A 13,236-nucleotide genomic window follows, 5' to 3' on the forward strand; every position below is an offset into this window, starting at 1 on the left:
TACTACACAAAACCGCGCATCTGCGCCATTCATTAACACAGAATTAACATTTAAATACGAATTGTTTTGCGGCTTTATATTTGCAAATACTAGTGGGAGTGGGCTCACTTGTGTGTGTGTGTGTGTGTGTGTGTGTGTATGCGCGCCTGCATTGGGCGGAACTCCGCTGTGCATGATACAGAGAGCACGACCATAACGTAGAGACTGAAATGACATGCCGTCCTGTAAATAAGATAAATAACATAAGGCTATTTAGTTTGCTTAATGAAAGAACAAGGTATAGACATGTTCTATAGGAAAGGTAACTTTAAATGACTTTTGTTGTGATCTGGCGCCCCCCTAATATAATGGCAGGGGAAACACTGAATATGACAGTTGCATTCATCGTTGCCATCTCTCATTGTGTCCCTGATTAACCTCTGCTCTGCCTGTGCGCGTTCATGTGTTTTGGAGGAGGCATGGCTTTGCAGCATGATCATGCAGGGAAGATGGAATCTTGCCTTCAAAGCTAGCTTGCTAATGCTAGCCTTTCTGACATCGCCTAAAGTTAAAAAGTGAATAAGTCAAGAGCAGTGTGTGAATTTCTCTTTGTCTTTTGTTGTTTGATTCACATTAACAGCACAGACAGCAGCAGGTATATGAGGCTGCTGCCATGTTAAGATTCAATATACTAATACACATCTGATTTTCTGACAACTGTCTACATTCACTTAAGACATGGGCCTAACCGAATGAGTTTACATGAATGCTCGCAAAGAGAGGCCATTTTGACATGTAAGTGTTTGTATTTGACCATTCAAAAGCAAAAAGCCACCAAAAACAATTTAGTTCAGTACTCACATACAGTATGAGTCTTGTCTGCTGCGTATTGTGTTTGAATGCTAAAAACGAATGTAAATGATAAACTTTTGTATGATGCAACACTACCATAACCACAATAAAGCGATAGTCCAAAATCTACCAGTTGACTAATTTCTACCGGTTTATCGTGCCCATCACCCACCTCTAAGTGGAATTAAATTAACTGCACCCCCATGAACACCTTCAAATATGTACATAATCCCTAAATATTAGTATTAGTAGCAGTTAATATACATCTCAGTAAGTGTGAATTCGCATGCCGACTTCAGTCTGACTTCAATACTATTGGCCAAAGGTCTCATCACACAAAGAACAGGAAAAAAATATCAGCGGGACAAAAAAAATCTGAAAGTGATTCCAACAATATTGCTCCCCTGTGTCGTTATTGTTACAGCTGTGCACTTCTCGATTCTCACAGAATTAAAGTAGCCTAAATTCCTGTAGCCATGTTCCAACATCTAGCAGAAAGTCTTCCCAGAAGGATGAAAGCTGTACTCACAGCAAATAAAAGACCACCTCCCTATATGTCCACAGATTTGAAAGATATTTTCAGCAAGCACATATGGGGGTGGTGTTTGTGATGCACAAAGACTTTTGCTCAAAAATGTATGAACGCAACCAACAAGAATGCATATTTTTGAAAGCATTACTTGTAACAAACTGAGCATGTATTTTAAATGTAATTTAAGACCCAAAATTCAACCTCAGAAGAGACTCCAGCATTTTGCGATGCATTTAAGCTACTTAGACAGCATTCAGGGCACATTCTATCAGTTTCTGTGTTTCAGAGTGAATGACCTTGATATTGCTAGTGCCATTCAACACTAGTAGAGCTACAGAAAAGCCTTATAATACAACTAAAAGTCGACAACTTGCACGTTAACTTTCCTCGTGAAATGTGTGTGTGGGTCCGACAATAGCATCCACAATGTCATCCCTCGTGGCCAGTGCACTCTTAAGCAGTTTATGAGCAGCAGGCTGTGTAATGTGTGTGAACTCTTATTTTTGTTATCACTTGGCCATTTGACGTATAGCAGTGTCCAGTGTTTCCCATACATTGAGTTATTATTTTGTTGAATAAACTGATCACTGCATGTTTCAAAATTAATATACAGCATGGGTGTTTTTATATGAATGTATCTTTGAAAAGAACCGACCGTCTTCAGAAAAGCTTCTGTGTCATTTTCATTATGTCTTTCCTGCAATGCCTGATAAAAGTAGCGTTTGTGAGCACAGTCACAGTGCTTATTAGATTACAGCCGTTACCGGGGAAACCGCTATATCTCTCGCTCCAGCAGCACCTCCTGCTGGCAGAGAATGAATTTGCATGTGCAAGTCTGTGGGAAACACTGGTGTCTGTCAGCAAACATAAACAAAAAGTATGCTTCAGAACTGTTTTGAGAAGGTGCTTAAGTTTTGAGCCATGTATTATTACTCTGAATTAGGCTACTACTACTATTACCATCTTGTACCCTGCAATAATACTTTACTCAAACTCACTTTTATGAGAAAAAAAAAAGAAAATCGGCCAAACATATCAGGCAAAAAATCGGCATCATATATCAGCCATCGGCTGCCCTGATTTCTAAATATCGGCATCAGCCAGTGAAAAACCCATATCGGTCGACCTCTAAATACAACAACATATTTGTACTGGGATAACTCACAAAAAAAACCCTCAAGCTGCTCTTTTCCACAAAATCCAAGCAAATCCGAGAATAATGAAGCCATACTATACTTGTGTGTTATAAAGCAAAAATCTTCCCTTTTTAATCTAGATTTGCTTAAACTTGATTTTTTTGCTCCTGCCATTCTCTGCAAATTCAAGCATTCTGTACTTGCACCAATGCATTGCATGTTTTGCAAAAACATATGCATATTGCATAGTCAGTTTTCTCATGAGACCAGACAGCAAATAGAAGTCCATTAACTTAATTGTTTACTAATCTGTATTTACTTATTTACAAATTCTGCTCACACATGCACCTTTTTTTTTTGGTAATTTTTAATTGCTGTTGTCTATACAAAGAAAATAATAGAATCTGCTGCCTGCACCCTTATTTGAATGAGCATTAATTGTAGAATCATCAGTTCAAATTTAAGCTGGCGTCACACTAGCCGACTCAACACCTGACTGCTGTTGCTGAAATCTCACCCTCCTCTGACGAGGTCGGTCACACTCAATGATTAAGAATGGAACAGAGGTGAAAGATTTAACGACTGCCTCTGACATTTCTCTCCAATTCCCTGTCATGTACTGCAACACCCCATTTTGGCAGCAAATCAATGTGACACTCGCCAAAATAAGAACAGGAGCACGGTGCAAACATAAACAATTGTGATAGACTGAATTAGGATGCAATTCATGGAGTGATTTAACCCTGTGAGTGTGTGATGCTCTATTCATCTGGCCCTACAGATCATTAAATAGAACAGAGTTTTCCAAAGTACAGATCAATTGAAACGGGGTCTACGAGTTCCTAGAAAAACCAAGTATTATTTTAAAGCGTTTTGTGTTTTGCAAAGTTTGCTCCTTCAGTATTTGTAGATTATTTTTCCACATGTTTCTATGGTATACTGAAAACAATGATAAGCATATCATAAGTTTTAAAGGCTTTTATTGACAAAAAATATATAATGAGTCAATATTTACAGTGTTGACCCTTGTTCTTCATAACCTCTGCAGTTCGCTCTGGCTAGGGGTGTGCTATATCATACAGTCCATGATAATACCGGTATACATTTTTACATGATAAAAAAAAGTGTCATATCGCGATATCAATATATCGACGCAATGACGTATGGCGGATATACGTACGTTCCCTAGCACGCACAACAACACCACCACCACCACAAACCCAATAGGTGTGTTCGACTTGAAGCAGCGCTGCGCAGACTGATCAGTGTATGACATCAAAGTATTGTGAGAGCGGTTCTAGAGCATATTCGAGCGCACACTCTTACCTTCAAAAATAGGTGAGGCACATATCTTTAGCGAAGCGGCGCGGAGAGCATTGACTAGAGTGGTCGCGTCTGAGCCGTAACGCACCGCAGACATGCGCAGTGTAAATAAGGGGTTATAATTGACGTCAGTCAGTCTGCTTCAAGTCAAACACAAAGCTGCTGCTGCCACCTTATGAAAATAGATTTACACTTCAAGTAGTAAAGTAGTCTGTCATCAATGACAGTAGCTCATTGGAAAAGGATGGAAAATGCCCTTCATTTTGTTTGCACTAATAAATGCTGCTGCCTGCCAGCTGCAATCACTAATAAAACGTTGTTCCATGTTTTTCTTTTTCTACATCGTCATAAATATCGTTATCGCAAATATTTTTGAAATATTGTCATATAATTTTGAGGCTATATCGTGCACCCCTAGCTCTGGCATGCTGGATATTAGCTTCTGGGCCAAATCCTGACTGATGGCAATCCATTCTTGCCTTATTAGTTCTCGGAGTTGTTTACAATTTGTGGGCTTTTGCTTGTCCACTCGCCTTCTGAGGACTGACCACAGGTTCTCTATGGGATTGAGATCCGAGGAGTTGCCTGGCAGCGGATCCAAAATTTCAGTGTAATGGTCTTCGAGCCACTGCTTTATCACCCTTGCTTTGTGACATGGTGCTCCATCATGCTGGAAAATGCACGTATCATCACCAAATTGCTCATGGATCGTTGGAAGAATTCGCTCTTGCAGGACGTTTTGATACCATTCTTCATTCATGGCAGTGTTTTTGGGCAGAATTATGAGAGAGCCCACTCCCTTGGTTGAAAAGCAACCCCACACATGGATGGTCTCAGGATGTTTCACTGTTGGCACATCAGAGGACTCATGGTAGCGTTCACCTTTCTTCTCCGAACATTCAATTTTTCAGATGTCCTAAACAGTCGGAAGGGAGCTTCATCAGAGAAAATAACTTTGCACCAGTCTTCAGCGGTCCAATCCTTGTACTTCCTGTAGAATTTCAGTCTGTCCTTGACGTTTTTCTTGGAGAGAAGTGGCTTCTTTGCTGCCCTTCTTGACACCAGGCCATTGTTCAAAAGTTTTGGCCTTACTGTGCATGCAGATGCTCTCACACCAACCTGCTGCCATTCCTGAGCAAGCTCTGCACTGCTGGTGACACAATTCCATAGCTGACTCCTCAGGAGGAGACAGTCCTGGCGCTTGCTGGACACTCAGGGATGAAGTCCTGAAGACTTCTTCACTGCAGTCTAACCTAGGGGTGTGCGATATATATCGTAATTGTTGTTTTAACGATGTGCGATTTGACATTATCGAGTATTTTGCAAAAACCATTCAAAACATCCCTACAGAGCGCACGCATACATTACGTGAAGTCTAGACTAGTGCGTGTGCGCATTTAGTGTGTTTTCTTTCACTGCATGATTCAGTCTATTAAAATGCATTTAGACTGATCACAAATTCAAGACATGGCAGAAAATGTATATATTTATACCACTTCATATAGTTATTCAATTTCACACACCAAAAATTACTATGATTACAAATGTGATATTGAATTCAATAAGTTAATAATTAAGAAACTTATGTTTTAGACACCATATTGCTTGTTTTTGCTCTATTTCGTCAACAAAAATCATTCCGAATACAGCCACAGCGCTGTTTTGTGTCTCTGAGCAACACAATTCAAGAATATTAAAAACATTAGGAGTCAGCTGTCTTCAGCAGTCCTTAAGGTACCAGCACAATAACACACTCAGCAAAATATCGTCTAATTATCGTTATCGATAAAATCCCAGATATCAATATTGTCAATATCGCACACCCCTAGTCTAACCTCTCTCCTTGAAGTTCTTGATAATCCGGTAAATGGTTCTTTCAGGTGCAATATTCTTTGTAGCAATTTCCTTGCATGTGAGGCCATTTTAATGCGAAGCGATGAAGGCTGCATGCGTTTCTTTTTGGAGGTAACCATTGCTAACAAGAGCACAATGATTGGAAGCGCTTCTTCCCTCTTTTTATAGCAATCAGTCTGCTCTTAAATTCTAATTAGTATGATAGTGATTTTACCTGACTAGTAGGCCTACTCATTCACACTTTCACATGTGCTGCTGATATGATTAGTCAATTAATGTTAGCTACTAGCTAGTCATTTTGTGTCAGGATAAAAAAAACAGTGCCATTTTTTTAATTGTGAAAAGTTCATTTTTTGGCCAATGAAGCTTTTAGCAATTATTCCGGTAAATGGTTCTTTCAGGTGCAATATTCTTTGTAGCAATTTCCTTGCATGTGAGGCCATTTTGATGCGAAGCGATGAAGGCCGCATGCGTTTCTTTTTGGAGGTAACCATTGCTAACAAGAGCACAATGATTGGAAGCGCTTCTTCCCTCTTTTTATAGCAATCAGTCTGCTCTTAAATTCTAATTAGTATGATAGTGATTTTACCTGACTAGTAGGCCTACTCATTCACACTTTCACATGTGCTGCTGATATGATTAGTCAATTAATGTTAGCTACTAGCTAGTCATTTTGTGTCAGGATAAAAAAACAGTGCCATTTTTTTAATTGTGAAAAGTTCATTTTTTGGCCAATGAAGTTTTAGCAATTATTTAAAATGCATCTGATACACTCTACACAATAATCTAGAAACAATGTGAATGAACACCACAACAGCTTAAGCAGCAAACTTTGCAAAGCACAAAATGTATGTCACTGCCAAAAGTTTTGGCCATGACTGTACATGGTGCACTTTCAGATTTAACACTTTGCAGGATGTTTTCATTCACTTAGAGCTGTGTTTCACACTGCATGAAAGGTAATTTTCACAAATCCATAATAGGGGCACTTTAATTCTGACATTTAACAAAGAACAACTTGTAAATATATCTAATAATGTCTTATAGTTAAATTATAATGTATAACTAGTCTGTGTTGTAGTTAGGCCTAATTACTTAACAGCCACTGCAAACAAGTGTTACGAAAACCTAGCATGTTAAAATTATTATAAAAGTTATTATTGTGATGGTAGAGTGCAGCGAATGTAGATGTGAGGCGTATATGGTAGCGAACTTGTTTTGTTGTTATTTACATGTACTGCCTATTGCGCTAGTGTCCAGTAATCGTACTTTTAGTAAAATAAAGAAGCACATACCTGTACAATCATGTAAATGATCGCGTCAAGTCGTCAGTAAGCAACGTGCACTGATGAGCCTTCAGCTCTCCAGCTCTCTTTTATGATATTTTCCATTCATATGCAAAGCCAGAGGCCAACACACTGAGAACCATAAAATGTTCGTCCAATTTGATAGGATGTCCTAGCTGCCTGTCAACCTATGTATTTGCGTGCCTCCGCGCAGCCAATAGCGAGAGTTTGGGGCGTGTCTACTGTAGCAGACTGAGCCAGAGGGTGTTTAGCCAGGTTAATGCACAATAATTGACATGAAAATAAACAGCTGGCTGACTGTTATATTTACTGGAATGACATGGTTAGATTCAGGTGGTTAATATAATTTAGAAAGGTGGGTGTGCAATTTACAGATAAACACGGTTTATGTAGTAATGTAAAGCCATGTTAAGTTATGGGATCTCCTTCAAAGCTTTAAGAATCTTCACTTTTTAAATGTATTATATTGAAAAATGTAAATATAAAATGCATTCTGTGTATTTTTAAAATAATCATTTTAATATATCAAAATAAAATTATCAGAAAATAGCACAAACTTTGTTGATATGATTGTTTTGAACAAGTATGAACTTAAATATTATGCAAAACATATTACTTTAGCTAAAGTATTTATATCAATAGTGAGTGCCTTTTAACCTGTTTGGTGTGGGATAAAAGGCCAACCGTGCCACCTCATACATTTATACGATTTTTAAACAATACAAAACACTTTTTTTTATTTTCACATAATCTGCTGCACCATTAATGTTAAAAAAACAAAAACATATATATATAATCAGGATGCACATAAGATCATAAAAGTTGCATAATACTTTGTTGTTGTTGTGACATTTTTTAAGCTACCCCATTTAGCCCTCAGATATGTTATATGATCTAAATATTTTGTCAATAGAATTCATGTAAGATTAAAATGTTCCCTTTTTATCATATCATAGATCTGCAATGAATTGTATAAATAGCCTACTGTAACAAATGAATGTGTCTAAATGAATATTAATTTGCTGAACTAATGACATAAACAACAGTAAAATCAGCAGCTTTGTATAATTTAAATGTGAAAAATGCTGGAAAAACTAAAGTGGGTCCTCTGCTTAGTCAATTTAACTAGAATGAGAATGTTTTCCCCTTCCTCTGATAGCTCAACACTATTTATCATCGGGAGTTCAATTGCCTCTCTCTCTCCATTGCTTTTCTGTGTTATCCATATCAGACTAATGAGTTCCTCGTCATTTCTGTTCTAATTAATGCTCCTTATTATCCTTAATTAATTGTAGCCAAAGCTTGCTCCATCTGCTAAGTTGTGAGAAAAGTAAAATTAGGTCAGTGTTAAAAGGACCAGAGTGGTACGCAGGGGCTCCGTATCATTAGTCTCCGTCATTTGTTCACAAGAGGAACACATTGTAAATGTTTGCTCAGTAGTGCGTTTTGCATGCCAATGAAGTTCCGTTGATAGTGTGCTCTAACTTTACAACGAATATGCAGAGGGAATTGTCACCGAAAGCAATGCTTGGAAATTATTAATGTATGCAAAAGGATGTTCATAGAATGAGATTTGAGAATCTCTTTTATATTTGCATTGTTCAATGCCACTTACCCTTTCAAAAATAAACCTGCTGTGAAACATATACACTGTAAAAAAGTGACAAATACCCCCAGTCTCCTTTATTCTTGTTTTGAACATATTTTGTTGCTTTCTGTTAGTCCTCTCAGAGGTATTAAATGTCTGATTGTAAAAGAGCAAAAATGATACATGAAACCCGCTCCCCCCACCACCTTTCTCCTCCCCGACACCACAATTATACTGATTACAGCAGTATGTACTGACTCTCATACAGTAATCATGCCTAGGGGTGGATTTAACACACATCAGCCCCTCTGATCCTTAAACAACTCTGAGATGGCTGTTTTCAACCCTGTCCTATGTGATTACAGGCACAGAGCTAATTTCAATGTACCTATGGGTTTTTAAGTACAGACCTACGTGAATCCATAAAAATAAATATTTTTCATTTACATTTAAATTTTGCTCACTGCAGAAAAACATCTAATCACAATTCTGCTCCCAACTGCAAGTATTTGACTGTAACGTTCACAATATTAATTTGCTCCATTTCTTTATGCAATGTTTTATGGTTCTTTATTGGCATCAATGGTTCCACAAAGAACCTTTACCATCCATGGAACGTTTCCATTCCACAAAAGGTTATTTATAGTGGAAAAAGGTTCTTTAGATTATTAAAATGTTCTTCACACTAAAAAAATGGTTTGTTTTTTTAAGAACTGTTCACGGAAAGGTTCTTTGGGGAACCAAAATTGGCTCTTCTATGGCTTCGCTGTGAAAATGCCCTTTATTTTTAAGAGTGTATATGCCTATTTAGCATCCTGAATAACAGACATAGATAGAGGGTTTTGAAAATGAAACCAATATCAGAAACTTGCTCTAAACTAGTCAGTGTAAAATGTAGCAATTTGATTGATCTTCAGGCCTTTTTGATGCAATTTCTTGTGAAAGTGAATCTTTTGAATAGCAGGAATTAGTTGAATAGGAATAGGAAATGAAACTGGAAGCCAAAGATTTGCCCACAGGAATCAAGCCGGACAGTTTACTCATAAAACTTAGCTTCCTCTCTTTCACACTCCCTGAACAAAACAAAGCAATCTAGACATAATCTTACACTTGACTTGTGCTTTTCATGAAAACTCTTGTACTCATCTTAATAGAAATCCCAGAGCCAAGGATTGGAAATGCGTTTGTGTCACCATTCCCTCAAACAACAGATTGTCAAAATGATTTCCATCAGGAAGTGCAATAAAACAGACTGTTGCTAAGGAATAATCTGTGCGTCTCTTTAGGGCAGGACTGTTGTTTGGGCACAGAGGGAAATATCTAAGGAGTGGGTCTCGTAAAGGTCCACAATTATTATTATAACCATTCGACTTCAGGCCTTGCAATCCGCAGGAAAGATTTTTGGCTGCTAAATCAAAACCAGCATTTTGATACAAGGCCCCATACAATGATCCTGAAACCTGGTCATTGGTCCCTTGGCTTCTTTGCTCATTGTGTCTCTGTGGTAAGAGATGAAATCAGGATGGACCGCATGCTGACATGTTGCAACCTATAATGATGTCTATGCAGGAGCGACGGTGTAAATGACTGTTCTGCTGTCCAGCTGTTTGTCTTTCATTTTGAACCCGTATCCTCTGAAACGCCAGGGCAATGTTTATTCACAGTGGGGAATGTAAAGCCTTTATTAGAAAAAGGCAAATGGGAGCCTCAAAATACTGCAAAATAATGGCAAACTGGCTGGAGAGCATTTTTGTTACTATGAGCTATTTTATCACATAAAGCATTCCCAACTGACCAAAAAGCTCACTAAGGCGATATTTCACAAAATGCAGTAGTCATTGATAATACGAATGAGCACAAAGTAAAGAATGCAAATATTGTTGGGCAAATCTTTTGTACACAACTATGTATGATAGCATGAGAAGGAATAAACAGCTACTGTGCATTTGTACAGATAAATACTTAAATGATCACAAGTGATTATCTTCATTTTCCAGTCCTGAGAGAAAAATGTGGTAGTGCAGAGCCAGGATTTAGATCAAATCCCTAAACAGAGGCAGAGAAGGCTGACAGCTGCCTGTATTAATAACCATGTTTACCTAGACTCAGCTAATTGTTTGGATGCTCTGGGATTAGCCACCACATATACCAGCAGCTTCACAGATACGCCAGTCCCCAAAGGTCTGCGCACAGCACAAACAAATGAGAAAATACATTACAGCCAATTACAGATACAAGTCAATACAAAATAGATTATTTAAACAAATGCATACACAACAAAATACATTTTCATATGTATAAACATGATACGGTATACTTAAGTGTTCTATACTGCTTGCTATATTTAGAATGCCATTATTTGACAAATGATAAACAGTATAACACTATCAGCAAACAACCACCACTACTTTAGTATGTGCACATTAATCTGATCTGAATATAAATCATTTTATATTAACTCAAAAATAATAACACATTTTAATATTCTTGTATAATTTATGAATTAAGTCATGTTCAGCTGTTCACCACATGAAGGAACTGTCAGGTGCAGAAATATTTTTACACAAGGTTTACTTGAAATTCACAAAACATTACCTGAAAACAGAATAAACATTTTTTTATTTATTTTGCAAACATTAAAAGCCTACTTCATTATATAATTCACCAAACATAATGGGAATTGTAGCGAATTTAGCTCACAACAAGAAATATGAATAATTAACCATAACTAGTTATAATTAACTATTCATATTTTAGATCCGCTGTAGATATTTAGCTGACCTCTCAGGGTCAACTGTCTTGTCAATTCTAAGAACGTTAATTTCCTGGTTAAGGGAAATAACTTTCTTACTGTACAATTCTACAAACTTGTAACGTAAATCTGCATGATTAGTGACTCCGGTTATGAGCAAACAATGAACACGTCAAGTGTGATACAAGTAAGGTTTTATTAACTACATAAACACTTAAACTAGTCCAACAGACTACATAAACACATAAACTGGTCTAACATACACATACACACACACACACACACATACAGTTGGTATAGGAAAGGGTTAAAGTTTAACTCTAAAGAAAGAGACATAAGGAATGACATTTATGGAACCATTTGCATATTCAACAGATCTAAGCCTGAGTGATACGTCAGATTCTGAGTTCAAACACACCTTTGTAAAAAGGAGTAACTGATACTTAATGTATCAATTAATAAGACTAAGTTTGATACTTAGCGAGTCGCGGCGGTCTGAAAGAGATTCCTGATGCAAATCTTAAAGCTTCCCGTAGATCTTTGCTGAAGTCGGGTCGATGAAAAGAACCAGTTTGAGTCAGAGTCACTTGATGAATGGAAAGGACTAGGCCGAAGAAAAGGCCTGGCACAGATGCTTTGGTATCCTGAAGCGTTTCTCACATCTTCATCTTTGCTTCTGACCGAACCACCGACTGGGCGGGTCACATGGAGTGTGGCCTTTTAAAGCCTGCAGAGATTCACGCCTCTCAAGATGGGCTTGCCCAATGGGGAAGTCCGGAATCTCAAGTGGGAGTTCTGCGTTTTTATGGCCCTTTGTCTCTAAGCATGGTATAGTTGTCATGGTGACCAGAGGGCCTGGTGTTCAGCAGAAATCCTGGCATCCAGTTTATTGAGTGAGGGGACTGTGACGATTTGTTAATCTAATGAATAATTGATTTGTTAAATCAAATTAAAATTAGTGTGTCAGATTGGTCGAGACGCTACAGAATGTTCCAAGAACCATGTATAAATAATGTTTTCGTGCTAATATTTTGATATCTCTGAACGAACATTCCAGTAACATTACTAGAAGAAAATGTGTTCATCACTGAGAGAACCTTGCCAGAACATTAACTCCATGTTAGCTGGGTGGGCAGTGTTATCTGTCAATATGATCATGTTAAAATCACTACTATTTTGTAAAACATTTCAGTATCAAAATGTACAATACCTTTTTATTGTATACTGAAACTTTTGGCAAATCATCAGTCAAAACACTAAAATAGCATAGAGGAGCACAGAGCATAAATATACACACATGAAAACTGTTTTCTTGCTCCTTTGTTGTTGTCTCTCCTTCTCTGTTACCTGACAAGGCCGTTCCAATTAAACCCTGCTGAATGGTAAACACTTTCAGCTCTGGCTACAAAGCACAGAACATCTTACAATGTCAATGTTCTCTCAACAGATTGGTGCAGACAGAGTGAGGGTTACAAGAATGAGATCACAGTTTTTTTTCTAATCCTTATCAAGAGGAACATTCTACGGTATTTAAACTATTATAAATTGTGTGCATACAATTCATTTGCATAGGTTAATTAAAACCTGTGTCCTGCGTTTAAATTCCATTGATTGCTGTGATAGGAATAATAATGAAGACAAAACTAGTTTAAATTCTGTTAATAGCACTTTGGGCCTTCCAAGTAAATGTTTTCCCAAACACACATAGAGATATTCTGAAGTGTTTTATATGCATCTTAATTGCACTAAAATACACAAAGGAGAATGTTTTTGAATTATAACAATAAAATGACAGAGACAGAATTTTCTTTACATGGTCAACATTACAAATTAGTACACATGCATGCATTTCCACTGAAAAAGAACAAAATTATATAAAAACACAAGAGTAGCACAGAATAGCGTGTCATAAG

Source organism: Sinocyclocheilus grahami, unplaced genomic scaffold, assembly GCF_001515645.1.
Source record: "Sinocyclocheilus grahami isolate Dianchi unplaced genomic scaffold, SAMN03320097.WGS_v1.1 scaffold425.1, whole genome shotgun sequence".
NCBI classification, from domain to species: Eukaryota; Metazoa; Chordata; class Actinopteri; order Cypriniformes; family Cyprinidae; genus Sinocyclocheilus; species Sinocyclocheilus grahami.